Source organism: Bos indicus, chromosome 12 (assembly GCF_029378745.1).
Source record: "Bos indicus isolate NIAB-ARS_2022 breed Sahiwal x Tharparkar chromosome 12, NIAB-ARS_B.indTharparkar_mat_pri_1.0, whole genome shotgun sequence".
NCBI classification, from domain to species: Eukaryota; Metazoa; Chordata; class Mammalia; order Artiodactyla; family Bovidae; genus Bos; species Bos indicus.
Genome location: NC_091771.1, coordinates 6887061 through 6899234, shown reverse-complemented (window position 1 = coordinate 6899234; position 12174 = coordinate 6887061). Strand labels below are relative to the sequence as shown.

The 12174-nt window shown below is 33.4% G+C and overlaps 1 pseudogene; it reads left to right on the top strand.

Moving 5' to 3' along the window:
* The first annotated feature begins 8924 nt into the window (after positions 1–8924).
* LOC109566968 (T-complex protein 1 subunit alpha pseudogene) lies at positions 8925–10316 on the top strand (annotated as a pseudogene).
* The last annotated feature ends 1858 nt before the right edge of the window (positions 10317–12174 follow it).

Here is a 12174-nt window from a genome sequence, read left to right as displayed (position 1 = left end):
ACTCAGATAAACACCAGAGAAGTAATCCAAAAGTATATCATTAAGGAACCTTGAAATTAGTCTGATAGTAAAATCGTAATAATTAGACATAAATAATTTAAGCAGTGATTAAATAGCATTATTAACATTTTCAAGATAATATGGGCCTCTGAAATAGAAAAAAAAATCAGAAAAGAACAAGTATTCAGGGTTAGTATTCAGTATATGAGTTCTCTATATTTTCCACTAATCTGTTTCTGATAATGAATGATTTAGAATCCTTGTACAGATATTAACAATACAAAAACTTGACAAGATTCTTATGACAGAAATGTGTTCATTAAGAGGGAAGAGAGAAAAATAAACTAAATTTCTAAAGACTATTGAAATTTTGCAGCAAACCATAAAATGACCTTTTACTGAGTATAACTTTTAAAAATAAACTAGTCATACCTGGACATAGCTCTAATAAATATTTGACTTATTAAAGAATACTACAGGACACCAAATTCCAATTCTCACCAATCCTATTTCAGAAAAGAGCTAGATTTAGTAAGTACACTCAAGCAAGCAGATGTTCAAGTGACCAAATAAGACAACAATCCACACTTAAAGTTGCAATCAAGATTGTATTCACTGAGGTAGTGCATACAAGAGGCAAAAAGAGGCTTGGCTCTTCAGTGTTCGAATGTTTCCCACTGAATGGGACCAAGTGGATGCAGTGCGGATGGGTCCAATCACCTCAGGATCAAGGATCTCTGAATAAAGACTTTTCATGTCTTTATGTGCATATGGGATGAGGGAAAGGAGACGAGGAGAGTCTAAGAATGAAAAGATACTGAGTCAAAGTAGAGAATAATGCATCAGCAAAAGCCTTTGTACGGAGGGCCTCCACCAACGGTACCTGAGATGGGAATGCATATATATGTCTGAGAATGGTTGGTTTGAGCAAAAAAGACTGAGCCTTTGACTGGAACTCTCTCCAGAAACTGCAATGCACTGTCTGTACATCACGTCTGATGTGAGGAAGGCAGATTCTCACCATGGTGTCTGCCAAAGAAATCTAAATGCCTAGCTTCAGGTTTGAAATATCACACATAGATGTGCTAGAACTCCTCAGGTATGAGCAGCCTACCACCCACTCCTCTTCTAAGATAAATACTGAATAATCTTAATCATAAAGAATAACATTAATCATGCTCCACTTTTGTTCAATATATGTTCCAAAGTATACTTGTGGAGAAACTTGCTTTCAGAATATGAGTAGGCTCCCAGTATCAAAGCAAGGCCCTCATGGCATTCATTCTCTGGGTTATGTTACAATCAGCATATGGGAAAAAATTCAGGAGGAAACAATTTTTTTTAATGTTACAATAAAGCTATAAAAAGTATCTGCTTGTTTCAGTTATAATTGAATATGTTATTTGGTGATAGCATAATTAATTTGATATTCTAAAATTTAGATTCAAAAGATGAACTATTTAGATTCAAAAGATGAACTATCTTGAACTCACTGAATAAAAATCTAAGTAAATGAAGAAACCCTAATGACTTTTCTTAAAGGAGGAGGAAGCTCTAATTGGTGGAGTTAAAGATAACAATGCTAATACAAGATTATTCCTTCCAAAAGGAAAGGTGGCGACCTTCAAAGTGAAATTTAAATACCAATTATTTTTTCAATCATCTCAACTTCTGTTTGAGTGAATGTTTTTTTTTAATATTCTTCAGTTACTTAGGTCGTCTAGAGGTTTTCCGTTGAAACAAAAAAGTATGCTGAGAGGAATATTTCAAAATGCCTAAGTAAAGATGTCTGAAAATTTACTCATCCATGAAAACAATGAGAACTCTGAAAAAAATGGCAAAAAATGAAACTTTCAGAACTCTGAAATTTAATAAAATAGTATAGACTTTTACAGGGTTAGTTAAGAAAAGTCCCTAGGAAAAATAATTAGTAGCAACAATTAAGAACAAGCAAACTCAACACTGGAATGATTGGTTTTGATTTGTAGAGTTGACATATCAGATTAGCTAAGAAGTTCAGTCTGCAAAAACTCTCACTGAGGAAGATTACATATTGTACCTACTAGACAAAGAGAATATGTACAAAATGTAAAGAATAGTATTTTCAAAAAATAAAGGAAAAATTGACAATGTTTGATCATCAAATAGAGAATGTCAAATAAAAGGTCATATTTTTTTAAAAGAAAAAACATTATTGAGCTAAAAATTGCAAAAATAAAATGACAAATTCTCCACAGGGGCTCAACCTCAGATTTAAGCAGAAAAAAAGAAGGAATTAGTAAAACTGAAGATAGATCAACTGGAATTAAACTTTCTAAGTAGAAGACATAATAAAGAACAAAGAAAAATTCTCAAACTTTTGGGACACTATCAAGTATACCCACATACATGTAATGGAAATACCAGAGGAGAAGTAAGAGAGAAAGCCTCAGAAATATTTTCTGTTTCTTTCTTTCTTTCTTTCTTTTTTAATAATGGCAAAAACTCCCCCAAATTGAAAGTTTATTTAGCTTCAAGTAGGATAAAAAAAAAAAGATCCATACCCAGATGTGTTATAATCAAACTGTCAAAAGTCAGGGACAAAGAGGGAACCTAGAAAAGACCATGAGAAAAATGACGCATCATTAAAGAGTGATCTTCAGTAAGATAAACAGCTGATTTCTCCTCAGAAACCACAGTAACCATAGGTCAGTGAAACGACAGATTCAAAGTCCTGAATGAAATGATAATTAACCAAGAATTCTATACACAGAAAAATGGCCCTTCAAGAGTGTGGAAGAAATTCATACCACTCACAAGTAAGGAAAAACTGAAATCTCACTAGTTTACCTGTCCTATGAGTAATACTGAAATAAATTCTTCAAGCTGTAAAGAAAGACCTTTAAATAGTGAATTGAATCCACAAGAACAAACAACACAAGGAAATAACTCCTGAGGTAAATAGAATATATAAATGTATTTTCCTTTTGTTGTCTGATTAAAGTGACACATGAATAAAGCAAATGCAAGTCTGCACAGGCCATGATGCACAAAGATGTAATTTGTATGACAAGAAGGTCATACACAGTACAGACATCTTTGGGAAGGAAACATACTTTTACACAAGCATAATTTTGGGAGCTCACTGAAATTAAATGAGTGTATTAGTTTCCCATTTAGGTTGTAGCAAATTATCACAAACTTAGTGACTTAAAGCACATTAATTTACCTTATAATTAAGTAAGTCAGAATTTTCACTAAAATCAAGATATCAGAAGCTTTGCATTCTTCTAGAGGTTTTAAGAGAAAATCAGTTTTTTTTCCTTTTCTAGTAGTTGGAAATTGTATTACCCCACTTTTAACAATGGATACAAAACTAGATAAAAGATCAACAATAGAAGACTTGAACAGAAATATAAATTGATTATGTGTAACATCATCTACCTATCACTCCACTCAAACAAAAACTGAACACACAGTCTTTTTGCATGTACATGGAGCTCTTCTATAATAGAGCATATGTTAGATCATATAACAAGTTTCAATAAATTTAGAAGAATTGAAGGCATTCAAAGAATATTTTCTGACCACACTTGAAGGAAATTAGAATATTCCTCTGTTTTAATATTTAAGGAATATTTAAGAGCTTCATAAATGTGTGAAAATTAGACATACACAAATAATCAATGAGTCGGGGAAGAAATAATATAAAAATTAGAAATTACTTTGAGATGAATAAAAATGAAAATGCATCCTACAAAAATTTATGAGATGCCATTCTCCAAACCTCATTCCTACCATGATTTTAAAAAGAAAGAAAAAGAAGGGAAAAGTAAACAATACAAACAACAACAATGACAACAAAATCTTTCCATATTAAACTGATTGATGTGCTGAGACTATTTACTGGTGACTCACTCCTGGTTTCAGTAATAGCTTCCTAGTACAGTATTTTGACTGCTCTGGTCTCAACAACTGTAGTTCTTGGAATATTAATACAGAACCAATAGATACTTTTTGGTGATATATATGGAAAATATACAAAAATTTAAATATATGACCCTATATATTTATAATTACTGCTTGTCAGAACATAATTTATGGGTTTCGTAATCAAACAATAGAGTTCTCATATTGTCAGTGCTAAAATTTGTTCTCTTCATGTGAAATTTATATGACAATAATTAGCTATATAGGTATTTGTGAGACTTAAATGAGAACTGGATTACTTAAATGAGAACTATACATTACTGGATTTAAAATAAATGATAAAACTATCACATATCAATTTATTTATTTATTAATAAATTATTAGTAAAATCTGAAACTTTATTTTTCAAGTTTTATGTAGAAATTTTGGCTCGTTTCTCCCCCCCCCCCGATATGACTAGAATAATAATATAATAAGTTCTAGAATAAAAGCAATATGGCCAGCATGAGTGCTTTCTATTGAGATGTGATTATCAGATCCTCAGACAGTTGGAGTAAGGACCAATGAAAATTCTCAGAGAAGGAAAGAAGACACTATATCTGTGAGTGTTCCATCTTCCCATCTTCTGCTATTTTGAAAGCTTTGTCTCCTACAAGAGCAATTTAATACAAACTATAATACGAATTTCTTTCAGATTCTGAAGGGTTCTGATCATGTCCTTCAGTTTCATAGAGGTATAATTCCAAAGTGATTTGTCTGTGGTAATATATGATTCTAATTGAGTATTTCAAGATTATTCCGTTTAGCTTATGTCTACTGGTGAGGGTTAAAACAGTCAGGTATAGAACAGACACTTTAGATTCAAATATTTCCTCAAGTCTTTATCAGTCTTTTTGAATTTTGAGATGGAATAAAACATAATTGCCTAGAACCAAAGTCAAGACCTGCTGGAAAAATAGAAAAAAAAAAAGGTTTTCAATTGCTTTACTTAGTAGATAAATTGCATTTTCTCCAATATTTTGGCTTTTATTTACATAATTTTGTATCTTTATATATCCTCAGAATTTATATCACATGAGTATAAACTCTAGGCTGTATTATATCACTAGAATATATTAAACGAAGAACTCATTTTAGATTAATCTTATAAAATTATACAGAATGTCTTTATTTTAACCATCTCTTACATAGAGCTAGTGATATGAAATAGTTTAGGAATGATTGATGTATTAGAAAACTTTGTTACAGTACATAGTTTTTAAATCAGTATCAAGAATGATTCACCAAGTACTCTGTGTTAAATGAGAGGTTGCTTGTTTATTACTTTTCTCTCATGGGTATTAATTTAGTAAGCTGATGGGTGATTAGACTCATTGTATACTGGAAGTAAGTCATCTTTTGACACCTACTTAGGGATATTATTATATATATAATAGTCATATTGTTTCTTAGGAAAAACACTCCAAAATATTGACAAAATATCTTGAATTATTTTAAATAAATGTGAACATTAATTTGAATTTGTGGTAATAATAACATGATTTGCATTAAAAAGATGTTTTAGGATGTTGGGCTGAGAATTTTTAATCATTTTCCAACACTGATTATGATAGAATTCAGTAACACAAAAAAACTCTAATTACCCTTAATTTTCAATATAAAATTTTATTGTTGTATAATCAACAACATCTTTAAGAATTCTCTTCACAATTTTATTTACTCTGTATTTGACACTGGTTTTCCTCATGGTTGCATTTAATTTTCTTAATGTGTAGAGGTGGTAAGCTGTTAGACTATTGTCACAATCAGTAAAATAACAGAAATGCAAAGCTATATTCCTGAATCATTTTATTTTAGTGTGATCATACAAATATAGTCTCCTGTTCCAAGTTTATTAAGTAATTTTTATGACTATTAAATATGCTCCATTTGATTAAATAAAGTATAAGATTCTAAGCATATGGTTATTTAATTCACTTGTGATTTTACTGGACAGAATCATATTATCTAAATAATATCTTCATTAGTGTTCATTTTCTTTGTGGGAATAGATAGAAGAATAAGAAAAGCACATGATACAGCACTATTGTGACTACTCCTTCAACTACAGCAATGTGATTTTAAACTTAGATTCAATTAGATCTAGTTTTACTTGCCTATAAGTCATCACTTCAATTGACATTGTCTATGTGATAGTTTAAAAAGAGCAACTGTTTTCAACTCTATTAATGAATAGCCTCATTAAAAAAAAAAAAACAAAAACGAGCTCATATAATGAAAGCTATTCTAAAATAATTTTAATGCTCTTACATTTTCCAATTTTATCTTCAAAATTTTCTTAATAATAAATATGACTTTAATTGACATAGTGCTATAGAAATTCACATTGTGATTTTATATGGGTTTTCTTTATTTAATATAAATTTATTTTAATTGAAGGTTAATTACTTTAAAATATTGTATTGATTTTGCCATACATCAACATGAATCCACCACAGGTACACATGTGTTCCCCATCCCGAATCCTGCCTCCCTCCTCCCTCACCGTACCATTCTTCTGGGTCATCCCAGTGCACCAGCCCCAAGCAACCAGTATCATGCATTGAACTTGGACTGGCGATTCGTATAGAACAGTCTTTTGGACTCTGTGGGAGAGGGAGAGGGTGGGATGATTTGGGAGAATGGCATTGAAACATGTATATGGGTTTTCTAATTGATAACTTCAAATATGTCCGAAAGATAATTTCTATTATACATATGTAAAAAATATAATCTATCTTAATAAAACAAGCACATTTGGGCACTGATAGTAAATGCCTAAACCTGATCTACTGCATTGTTTTCTTAAATCCTTGGATGTAAAGAAATATGTATACTATGTGATTGCTGTTGTTGTTCAATCATGTCTGTAGGCAACCCTATAAACTACAGCAAGCCACACTTCTGTCCTTCACTATCTCCTGGAGTTTGGTCAAACTCATGTCCATTGATTCAGTGATGCTATCTAACCATCTCACACTCTGTCGCCTACTTTTCCTGCTGCTGCTGCTAAGCCGCTTCAGTCGTGTCCAACCTTGTGCGACCCCATAGACGGCAGCCCACCAGGCTCCCCCGTCCCTGGGATTCTCCAGGCAAGACCACTGGAGTGGGTTGCCATTTCCTTCTCCAATGCATGAAAGTGAAAAGTGAAAGTGAAGTCGCTCAGTCCTGTCCAACTCTTAGCGACCCCATAGACTGCAGCCTACCAGGCTCCTCTGTCCATGGGATTTCCCAGGCAAAAGTACTGGAGTGGGGTGCCATTGCCTTCTCTGGCCTACTTCTCCACCTGTCCTCAATTTCGCCAGCATCAGCATCTTTTCTAATACTTCAGCTTCAGTATCAGTCCTTCCAATGAATATTCAGGGTTGATTTCTTTAGGATTGACTGGTTTGATCCCCTTGCTATCCAAGGATCTCTCAAGAGTCTTATCTAGTATCCAGAGTTTGAAAACATCCATTCTTTGGTGTTCAGCCTTCTTTATCATTCAACTCTCACATCTGTACATGACTACTGGAAAACATGGACTTTTGTTGGCAAAGTGATGCCTCTGCTTTTTAAGACACTGTCTAGGTTTGTTATAGCTTTCCTTCCAACACAAAAATCTAACTTTATGGCTATAGTTATTGTCCACAGTGACTTTGGAGCCCAAGAAAATAAATTCTGTCACTGTTTCCAGGTTTTCCCTTGTATTTGCCATAAAGTGATGGGACTAGGTGCCATGATCTTAGGTTTTTGAATGTTGAATTTTAAGCCAACTTCTCACTTTTCTCTTTCACTGTAATCAAGAGGTTTGTTAGTTCCTCTTTACATTCTGCCGTTAAGAGTGGTATCATTTGTTTATCTGAAGTTGTTGCTATTTCTCGTGCTGATCTTGATTCCAGTCTCTGATTAATCCAGCCCAGCATTTTGCATGATGTAGTCTGCACAGAAGTTAAATAAGCAGGGTGACAATATACAGCTTTGTTTTACACCTTTCCCAATTTTGAACTGGTCAGGTGTTCCATGTAAGGTTCTAACTGTTGCTTCTTGACCTACAAATAATTGGTCACTCAGGAGACAGGTAAAATGGTCTGATATTCCCATCTCTTTAAGAATTTTCCATAGTTTGCTGAGATCCACACAGTCAAAGGCTTTTATGTAGTCAGTGAAGCAGAAATATATGTTATTTCTGGAATTCCCTTGCTTTCTCTATGGTTCAACAATTGTTGGCAATTTTATGCTATGGGGTAACTATTTATAACAATAAACTGCATTTGAATAATATTTAGTTAATAAAACTATAAATATACACATAGAATAATTAACGTTAGAATGGTAATTCTAAATACATTAACAGTTTAAAGAACAGTACAAATACTTAGTCTGCATTTTTTATGTATCAATACTTTGCTATTCACATTATATTTTTGTTCCTTATAGAAACCCTCCATATAAGGTAAGAATATATCCATTTACAAGGAAGAAACATCAGTTCTGGCAATTACTTAGCCTTTTCAAGATTAGAAAACACCCCCATTAATTAGATAATATAAATAATATCACATTAAAGACCACAAGGGAGCTTATGCCTTCTGACTAGGTGAGCTTCAGCTAGGTTTGAGTGAACATTGAAAAATGATCTATGACCCTTTAACTTAGGAGAGGGATTCACCTCATGAAAGGTGATTGTCTTCATCCCACATCCCTGACACTTTTTTCCTCATTAAAGTTCTGCCATCCATTTTTCTAAACTTATCCAGTAAAGAAGTTATTTTCAGTGAAACAGAATAAATTAGAATCCAATCTTAAGCCTCTCTCTCTCTCTCAAGCAAAAGATAAAGTTTTGTGTGTGTGTGTGTGTAGAACTGATTTAGAATTTATGAGGGAACATACATCAACATAATAAAGGCCATGTATGAGAAACCCACAACTTATATACTCAGTGGTGAAAAATGGAAAGATTTTTCCTTAAAAATAGAAATAACACTATAATACTCTCACCATTCTTGGTCCAGTTGGCTTGGATAAAATGTTAGTGGATGATATTGGTGATGTAACCATTATTAATGATGGTGCAACCATCCTGAAGCTACTGGAGGTAGACCATCCTGCAGCCAGTTTCTTCAAGACAAAGAAGTGGGAGAAGGGATCACCTCCATGGTTATTATTGCACCTGAACTTCTAAAAAATGCAAATTAACTGGTCAAACAGAAAATTCATCCCACATCAGTTATTAGTAGCTATTGACTTGCTTGCAAGGAAGCAGTGCATTATATCAGTGAAAATCTGATAATTAACACAGATGAGCTTGGAAGGGATTGCCTGATTAATGCTGCCAAAATCATTGGAATAAATGGTAATTTCTTAGCAAATATTGTGGTAGATGCTTTGCTCACTGTTAAATACACAGATGTCAGAGTTCAGCCTCTCTATCCAGTCAATTCCATTAATATTCTGAAAACCTACAGGAGAAGTCAGATGGAGAGCATGTTCATCATTGCTCAACTGTGTGGTAGGATCCCAAGACATGCCCAGGAGAATAGTTAATGTAAAAATTACTTGTCTTGACTTCAGCCTGCAGAAAACAAAAATGAAGCTTGGTGTACAAGTGGTTATTACAGTATTTTGTGGAGACTGGTGCTATGGCAGTTGGAAGAGTTTTTAAAAGAGACCTTAAATGCATTGCTAAAGCTTCCAGAGCAGCTATTCTGTCAACCTGGCCAATTTGGAAGGTGCAGAAACTTTTGATGCTTCAATGATGGGACAAGCAGAAGAGGTGGTACAAGAGAGAATTTGTGATGATGAACTGATCTTGATTATAAACACTAAGGCTCTTACCTCTGCATCAGTCATCTTATGTGGGGCAAATGATTCCACGTATGATGAGAAGGAGCTCTCCTTACATGGTGCCCTTTGTGTGGTGAAGAGTGTTTTGGAGTCACAATCTGTGGTTCCAGGTGGGAGTGCTGTAGAAGCAGCCTTTTAAATATGCCTCAAGAACTAGGCAACCAGCATGGACACCCAACAACAGCTAGCTACTGTGGAGTTTGCAAGATCTCTTCTTGTTATTCTCAATACTCTGACAGTTAATGCTGCCCAAGACCCCATGGATCTGGTTGCAAAATTAAGAGTTTCTCATAAAGAGGCTCAAGTTGACCCAGAACTCACAAATCTAAAATGAATTGGTCAGTGGTATATCCATGACAACAAACAAGAAGCAGGGAAGGTTGAACCAACCATAGTTAAAGTGAACAGTTCGAAATTTGCAACTGAAACTGCAATTATCATTCTTTAAATTGATGATCTTATTAAATTATACCCAGAAAAAGAAGATTATGAGCATGGAGGTTATGGAGATGCTGTTCACTCTGGAGCCCTTGATGACTGATTTGATTTATTTATAGCAATGTCAGATGTAGCTTTCTTGTACCTCAAGTATTACATGTTGAAGTGCAAAGGCTGTCAAAAAAAAAAAAAGCAAGGTGCATTTCTATGGACTAACAACAAAGCATCTGAAAAAAAATTTTTTAATTAACCCATTCACAGTAGATTTAAAAATGTAAAATAGTTAAGAATAAATTTAATCAAGGAAATAAAAAAACTGTACAATTAAAATTAAAACCTTTGATGAAAGAAACAGAAGAAAACAAGCAAATGCAAAGATAGTGCATGTTTATGGATTGGAAGAATTATTACTCTTAAAATGTCTGTAATACCCCAAACCATTTACAAGTTTAATTCAATCTCTATCAAAATTCAGTGGAACACATGTATACCTGTGGCAGATTCATTTCAATATTTGGCAAAACCAATACAATATTGTAAAGTTAAAAAAAAAAATTCAATGGAATTTTTCTTAGAAAAAGAAAAAAAAATCCTAATATTTGTATTTTTATTTGTAAGGAACCACAAAAGAACCTGAATAGCCAAAACCATTCAGAGAAAGCAAAACAAAGCCAGAGGCATCAAACACTACAAAACTATAGTAATGATTAACAGTATGATATTGGTTTTAAAACAGTTACTTAGATCCTTGAAGCAGATCAGCCCAGAAATAAGCCCCACATACATGTTCAAGTAGCATTTGACAAGGAAATCAAAGAACATTCAATGAGAATCTCTTCTACAAATGGTATTGAGAATAAAAGATAAACATATGCAGAAAAAAATGAATTTGGATTCCTATCTTACACAACGCATAGAAATTAAAAACTTCAACATAAGGTTTGATACCATAAAATTCCCAGAATTTTGCATTTTAAGTTCCTAGAATTTCTTAGAAGGATTTTTAGCTTCCACATATGGTAGAAGCTCCTTGACATTGGCCTGGGTAATGATTTTTTGGATGTAATACAAAAAACACAGACAGCATAAGGAAAACTAAGTGGAACTCTATGTAGATAAAATTTTCTGCATAGCAAAAGAAACAATAAAATGAAAAGGCAAGCTATGGAATGCATAAACTACTTATAAACCATTTTCTGATAGAAATAAATAAAAGTAGCATCAACATATGTACACTCTGAGGTGTAAGATGGAGAGCTAGTGAGAAGGGAAGGAGGGAGCTGGGGAGCCCAGTCTGGTGCTCTGTGCTGACCTGGAGGGATGGGGAGGGGAGGGAAGCTAGGGAAGGAGTGGATGTACATATAATTACATATAATTTGCATTCCTCTGCAGCAGAAATCAACATAACATTGCAAAAGTTAAAATATATAAATAAAAAATAGAAGAAAGAATTCATACAACTTAATATAAAAATTAATTAAAAATGACTGAGGAACTACATGGGCATTTTTTTTTCAAAGATGACATACAAAAGAACAAGTACAAGAATAAATGCTAAACATCATTAATCATCAGGGAAATTTAAATCAAAAGCACAGTGAAATATCACCTTACGCCTATTAGGATGGCTGTCATGAGAAAGACTAGGGATACAAAGTGTTGATGTGGATATAGAGATAAGAGAAAATGGTTTTTCTTTTTAAAATTTGAGAAGACTTCAGATAAAGGGCCTTTTGAGAGCTCAAGAGCTAGCATGATGACATGTCAAACTAGGAAATTCTTCCTCTCTCCGGGAATCTTGGGTAAAATTTTATGATAAAATCTGTTTGCCTAGTCATATATTGATTGGATGGGAGATAACTAGGCAAATAGGGTCATTTTAGAACAACTGTCATGAAATTTGAACACATTTTTGCTTAGTAGTATGGTTTTCCTTGGTGGTTTAGTGGTAAAGAATCTGC